The 7023-nt window shown below is 38.0% G+C and overlaps 1 pseudogene; it reads left to right on the forward strand.

Annotated features, from left to right (window-relative positions):
• The first annotated feature begins 95 nt into the window (after window positions 1-95).
• Window positions 96-7023, forward strand: part of LOC123228107 — a 17426-nt pseudogene continuing 10498 nt past the window's right edge.

Below are 7023 nucleotides of genomic sequence, written 5' to 3' on the forward strand. Positions count from 1 at the left end.
ATTTATTAACCAGGAATATAAACAAGGTTGACAACTCAATTGGTTAATGAGATCTTTGTACACATTAACCACGTGATAAATTGACAGTAACACTGACCGACGGAGTGACCGGGAACTGTATTCCTGCTCTGGCATTCTCAAAATCTTCGTGAGCTCCCTTTATTTCCTCTTCTCTCAAAAACAAAACGAAAACTAGAAACTCATGGCGGCTGCTTTGGACCCCTGTGCCAAACCCAATTCGGGAACTGGGTTTCCAACTAGAAACTCTAAGCTTTTGGCATTTGTGAGAACGAGGACAAACTCTGCAACTAGTGTTTTACTTCAAGTCCCATCAAAGAAGCTCCATTTGGTCACTGCTAGCGCCACCCACAATGCGTGCCCTCTCTCTCACACTCCTACTGCCGTGTCCACTGCCTCAAGGTCAAGTCTTTTCTTCATTTACTCCGTTTAATATGGTTTTGTTGTATTCTCTAATGTTATCTTTGAATGAAAATGATTGTGTGTAGAATCAATGATGAAGTAAACAAAATCATGAATAAATATAAATCGTAAAGAGAAAGAATGAGCTATTTATCCTTGGTTCACCATAACCTAGTTCAAGATTAACAGAGACAATAATGTGTTTATACAATAGGAGTCCTATTCCGTAGAGAAACGGGTTATTATTCTTTCAGAGAAATCCTAAACTGGCTCTTTGGATTAAGCCCAAACTGTTTATGGGCTCAAGGATGCTTCTCCTACCTCCTGGCCGCTTGCCGCAGAGTGAGACCCTCCTCACTGACTGAGCAATGGGACCTGTGTGCCTCACGTCTTATGAACGAAATGTTCACCAATTCTAACAATCTTAGTTTCTCTTTTCAGAAGTCTTGGATTTTTATTTAGGGGCCATGATGTTACTAGCATTTTTTCTTTTTTTAATTTTCTTGTTTTATTTTTATTTTACATTTTTACTGGATTATTTTGTTCATATATATTACAGTTTCTATTACAACGGTTTATCTTCTTACCTAACTAATTGGGTAGTAGTTATGTAAATTGACTGGCTCAAAGTCCAGTCTTTTTTCATTTTCTCTGTTTCATATGGTTTTGTTTTCTGTAATGGTGGTTTAGCTTAGCTTCTCTTTTATTTATTCTAGTTTTCTCAACTCATGGATTTTTTTATTTAGTGTCCATGATGTTAGTTGCATTTTCTTATTTATCTTTGTTTTTTTTTCTCGGTTTAACATCCTTGCTTTGCTTAGCTATGTGAAGTTTTACTTTTTTGGGGGTTTATTTTGTGCATATATATTAGTTTTTCTACAATGGTTTATCATCTTTTCTGACTGATTAGGACTGTAGTTATAGTAAGTGGAATGGTATCCATTGGAATTTGAGTTTTATGCTAAAGTTATGAGACTGTTTTCTTGAAAAAATTTTGGATTTTGGCATCCTAGGTACATTATACCTTCTAATTTTCTTACTCCATTGTAGGTGCATATTTCTTATGCTGACTTTGGTTTTAACTCACATTTCATTTGATTCAGGTTGAAACAGCACACAATTTCTGTGTTTGTTGGTGATGAAAGTGCAATAATTAACAGGATTGCCGGCGTATTAGCTAGGCTGGGCTACAATATCGAATCCCTTGCTGTGGGTTTGAATGAGGACAAGGCTCTCATCACCATAGTTGTCTCTGGGACTGAAAGGGTTTTGCGACAAGTTGTGGAACAACTTAACAAACTTGTAAATGTCATAAAGGTGAAAGCCAACCATTTTTTTTTCTTTTTCATGAATTTTCATTTATGGCATTCATTTAGACATCACTGTTGTTGAGTATCCCATATTTGTTGAGAATTAAGTTGGGCATGGGTATATAAGAGTGAGAAAAAGTCTCAACAAGTAGTAGCAGAGCCCAACCTAAAGACCTAGATGAACGGAAGTTTCCATCTCCTTTACTCGCCACTTCCCTAGTTGAAGTGGTTGGGGAAAGTCTCATCCCTTGAGTTAGCTCTGGGGTCCCAACTTTTCAAGGCCTAACAACTAACAATTCATTTTTTTCAATTAAAGTGGTAGAAACGGAATTCCAATTTTTTACCTACATTCACTCTGAAAATTTCTGCCTTTTTTGCTAATGCACATTTCTCTCCATCAATCCCCCTTTTACCAGGTGGAAGATATCTCAAAGGAGCCTCAAGTTGAATGAGAACTGATGCTTGTAAAACTGAATTCAAATCCAACTGCCTGCCCTGAGGTAATAATGCAGCTGTTGTTTGCTTTATGGTGAGTCTCACTAAAAGATTAGCCCATGTCTTGCATATATGCTTGCTCACTTTGTCTTAGTAGTTCTGATTTGTAAGGAGTACCTGATGCTTCTTACCCTGTGATGTTCAATTTTTCAGTTGCAGAAAAGTTTATTTTGTCCTATAAGTTCGTGATCATTTTCTATTTTGTGGGTAGTAGGAATATTCCTTTTATTTTGCTTCAAAAAACTTTTCTGCATTCAAGCATCTGATTCTTTTTGGAACCTTCATCTTTAGACCATATGGTTAGTTGACATCTTCAGATCAAAGTTGTGGATGCCTCTGAGCACTCTCTGACCACTGAGGTAACTTCTGAGATTCTTGTACCGACTGTATGCTTCATTTATCGTCCTACATTTATTTCTCTTACTTTGAAATGTGTTCAGCAGGATGTCTTTTGTATGCCTTCAAATTTATGAGAAAGTTTTTCTGTCCTACATTTATGGATTTCAGCTGCTTTTCTGTCTTCATCATTCTCTTATAGTTGGTTTCTGTCCTTTTGTATCAGATCACTGGAGATCCTGGAAAGTTGGTTGCTGTTCAGGGAAACTTGAGAAAGTTTGGAATAAAAGAACTTGCATGAAGTGGAAAGGTATAATATCCATATTATTGTATCCTTTCTTAAGATGTACAAATGAATTTATTCACAAAATTGTACAAATTTGCACAAGCTGTGCATTATTAGTCTCACATTTCAGAGAACATGATGTTGTCAACCAAATCTCTTGTATATCAATAATTAACACTCATGCATGGTGAGAAAAGACATGACAACAGTGGCAGATTATGGAATAGAATTGGACAGTTTTCCTTCTCCTTGGTCTTGACTTTTGAAGATATTTCAAGAAGTTTATTTTTTTTCTTTATATATCTCAATTGGGAAGATTTTTTTTTAATTGAATTTTGTACAGCTTGTTTATCTTTGGTCTAGGGAAGGGAAGATTAAAACAGTCAAAACTTTTGTTTCCGATTTTCATAGATTTGTTACAGTTGGAATTGACAACCACTTTGACTATAAGGTGTGATGCACACGGGTCTCGATGCCTAGTCAATGGGTGGAAACCTTGCTTCCCGATGAGTAGGTGGGAGTGTAGGGGGTAGTGCCTGCAAACCCATAAGCGGTTTGGCTTAACCCATGAAGAGCCACTTTAAGGTTTCTCTTAGGAATAGATTTTCTAGTAGAGTTTGTCTTATGAGTAAGAATCTTAGTCTTAAGGATAAGAATTTTAGTATGTAAATATATTATTCTTTTATCTAAGTGATATAGTGATACGCACTTGGCTTCTCCCTTTGTTTCTCAGGCAGAATTTCCAGAAAATCACCATATAGCAGGCCTGCAGTTTCCTTCTCCAGCACTAACCATGCCAACACACAACTTTCCAACTCTCAACAATTTCAACAACCACTAGAGTTCAATATTGTAAATGAACAAGCAATGAAACAGTGCATGTATCAAACTATAAGCAATGAAATAGTGTATTCATTCAATTCCAGTTCTGTATACAATAAGTTTAATTACAGAATACTTTCTTTCTGATTCCAGAATCTAAATCCAGATTACAAAATAATGGAGAATAAGTTCCACAAAACAGTAACAACTCCTTCCACACGACATTTGAGAGGCCTGCACTCTCCCTTACTTCTTTTCCGAATTTTCCTCTTTTTTTGCCTCCTCCCTACTCCCCTCCTTTTCATCTCTTCCTCCCATTCTCACCAACTCTCTGCCACATATCCTTTCCTCTTTTGGAGCTTCCTGGTCAGTGTTGACTGCCACTTAGGCCAGTTGTTTTTCGCCAAGCTGGACAAGTTTTTTCCTGCGTGTAACATACGCGTTAGTTCTAACATTTCCACTCCCATCGAGAGGCACCTTGTCTTCAAGGTGAAAGTGAGGAAATAGGCTGTGGAAAAAAGAGAAAGGTTCCCATGAATTCTCGCATTCTGGCAATCTTTTCCGTTGAACCAATATTTCCAGCTCTCTTTTACAAGAGTATCTGTGCTGCAGTATTTTGAGTGGTTGCACCTCCAATTCCCCATCATCAGTCATGCATTCGACAGCTGCTGGATTGAGACTGAGGGTCGTACGTGCTTCTTAAGCTGTGAAACATGAAAAACAAAGTGTATCTTAGCCGAAAGGGGAAGCAACAGTCGATATGCTACTGCCCCTATCTTCTCAAGGATTTTATAGGGTCCATAGTAGCGAGGGCTCAGCTTTTCATTATGACGAGAAGCTAGTGAACAAAACCTGTAGGGTTGCATCTTCAAATACACCTAATCTCCCACCTGGAATTGTAACTCTCTTTTTCCTTAATCAGCATACCTCTTCATCCTCTCTTGGGCTTTGGCTAAACTCTCTTTCAATTCATCCAAAATGTTATTCCTTTCTTTAATCATCTGATTAACCTCTTCCACTCTCGAAACCTCTTTAACCCATCTCAATAAAATAGGAGGATCCCGCCCATATAACGACTTGAAAGGTGACATACCTGAAGAGGAATTATAAGTGGTATTGAACCAATACTCTGTCCAGGGAATCCATTTAGGTAACTGTCTTGGCTGTCGGAAGTAGAAACTTCTCAAGTAAGTCTCCAAGTTACGATTTACCACCTCCATCTGCCCATCCTTTTGTGGGTGATACGAAGAGCTAAATTTAAGGGAGGTACTTGCTGCTCTAAAAATTTCAGCCCAAAAGCGACTGAGAAATCGATCTTGGTCTGAAACTATGGTCCAAGGGAATCCATGTAATTTGACTACCTCCCGAATATATTTTTTTGCCACTTCCGCCACTGTAAAAAGATGCTTCAGGGTTAAAAAATGGGCATATTTGGTTAATCGGTCAACTACCACGAGGATCGCATCCATATTGGAAGCTTTCGGAAGGCCCATTATAAAGTCCATTAAGATATCCTCCCATACCTGGTTAGGAATTGACAGTGGTTGGAGCAAGCCAGCAGGGGAAGCGCATTCGTATTTCATTCGCTGACAAATGTCGCATTCAGACACGAACTTCTAGATATTAGTCTTCATACCTTCCCAAAACAGCACCAAGGCAGCCCTCTTGTATGTTTGAAAGAAACCGGAATGCCCTCCGTAAGGCAAAGAATGGAATTCCTTAAGGAATTTGGGAATAAATGAAGAACCTTTGGGAAGAACTAACCTGCCACGGTAGAGCAGTCTCCCATTTCTCAGACTATATCCTTGTGACGAAATATGAGAAAAATAATTTTGAATTTTTCTTCTGATTCTTGAATTGATATTACATGGTATTATATAGTAGATTACAAGAGGAAAAATAGGAAGCTAAATCACTCCTAAATCTGGAAAATTGTTTAATCCCTTGTCTATTCAAGGGATTTTAAATTGGGTACTTCCTAATCTAACTTAATCCCTCCATTTAAGGGATTTCCTAATCTTATTTACAACTCATTACTTCCTAATTTATTTACAATTCAACACTCCCCCTCAAGCTGAGGAATAGATGTCTTCCATTCTCAGCTTAAATACAAGATCATGGAATCTCGAACTGTTCAACCCCTTTGTTAGAACATCAGCTAATTGACATTCTGACGGAACATAAGACATACACACTAATCCTTCCTCCAATTTCTTTTTAATGAAATGTCTATCAATTTCAATATGTTTTGTCCTATCATGTTGTATAGGATTTTGAGCAATATTGATAGCTGACTTGTTGTCACAATAAAGTTTCATAGGACCTTCCCATTTGACTCTTAAATCATCTAGGATAATCTTCAGCCATAGTAGTTCACACAATCCTTGAGCAATAGCCCTAAATTCTGATTCTGCAGATGATCTTGCCACCACATTTTGCTTCTTACTCCTCCAAGTTACCAGATTACCTCCAAGGAAAGTACTATACCCTATAGTTGATCTTCTATCCACTAGAGAACTTGCATAGTCCGCATCAGTGTAAGCTTCTAAAGTAAGAGTATCATTCTTCTTGAACAGGATTCCTTTCCCTGGATTGCCTTTTAAGTAATGCAACACCCTGTAAGCAGCTTGAAGATGAGGTTCTCTTGGATCATGCATGAATTGACTAATCACACTCACCGAGTATGCTATGTCTGGCCGAGTGTGAGCAAGGTATATGAGTTTATCGACTAACCTCTGGTACCTTCTTTTATCAACAGTTGGTTCTCCTTTAGCTTCTCCCAACTTATGGTTGGGATCCATTGGGGTAGAGACTGGTTTACACCCAATCTTTCCTGTTTCTGTTAATAAATCAGTCACGTACTTTTGCTGAGATATGAAGATCCTTTGTATGGAATATGCCACCTCAATACCGAGGAAGTATTTTAGTTTCTCCAATTCTTTTATCTCAAACTCTCTTACTAGTCTCTGTTTCAATTCATGCTTCTCTTTCTCATTATTCCCAGTTATTATGATGTCATCCACATAGACTAGAAGAGCAGTCACTCCCCCTACAGCTGAATGCTTAATGAAGAGAGTGTGGTCACCTTGGCTTTGTTTGTACCGAGAATCCTTCATAACTTTTGCGAATCTCCCAAACCATGCTCTAGGAGATTGTTTTAATCCATAAAGAGCCTTTCTTAGCTTGCATACCTTGTTACCTGTGTCTCCCTCAAATCCTGGTGGGATGTTCATGTAGATTTCTTCCTCTAAGTCACCATGGAGAAATGCATTCTTAACGTCATACTGTAGGAGTTGCCAATTGAAGTGGGCAGCCAATGATAACAAAATTCTTACAGTATTCATTTTTGCAACT

This window comes from Mangifera indica, chromosome 10, assembly GCF_011075055.1.
Source record: "Mangifera indica cultivar Alphonso chromosome 10, CATAS_Mindica_2.1, whole genome shotgun sequence".
Taxonomy (NCBI): Eukaryota; Viridiplantae; Streptophyta; class Magnoliopsida; order Sapindales; family Anacardiaceae; genus Mangifera; species Mangifera indica.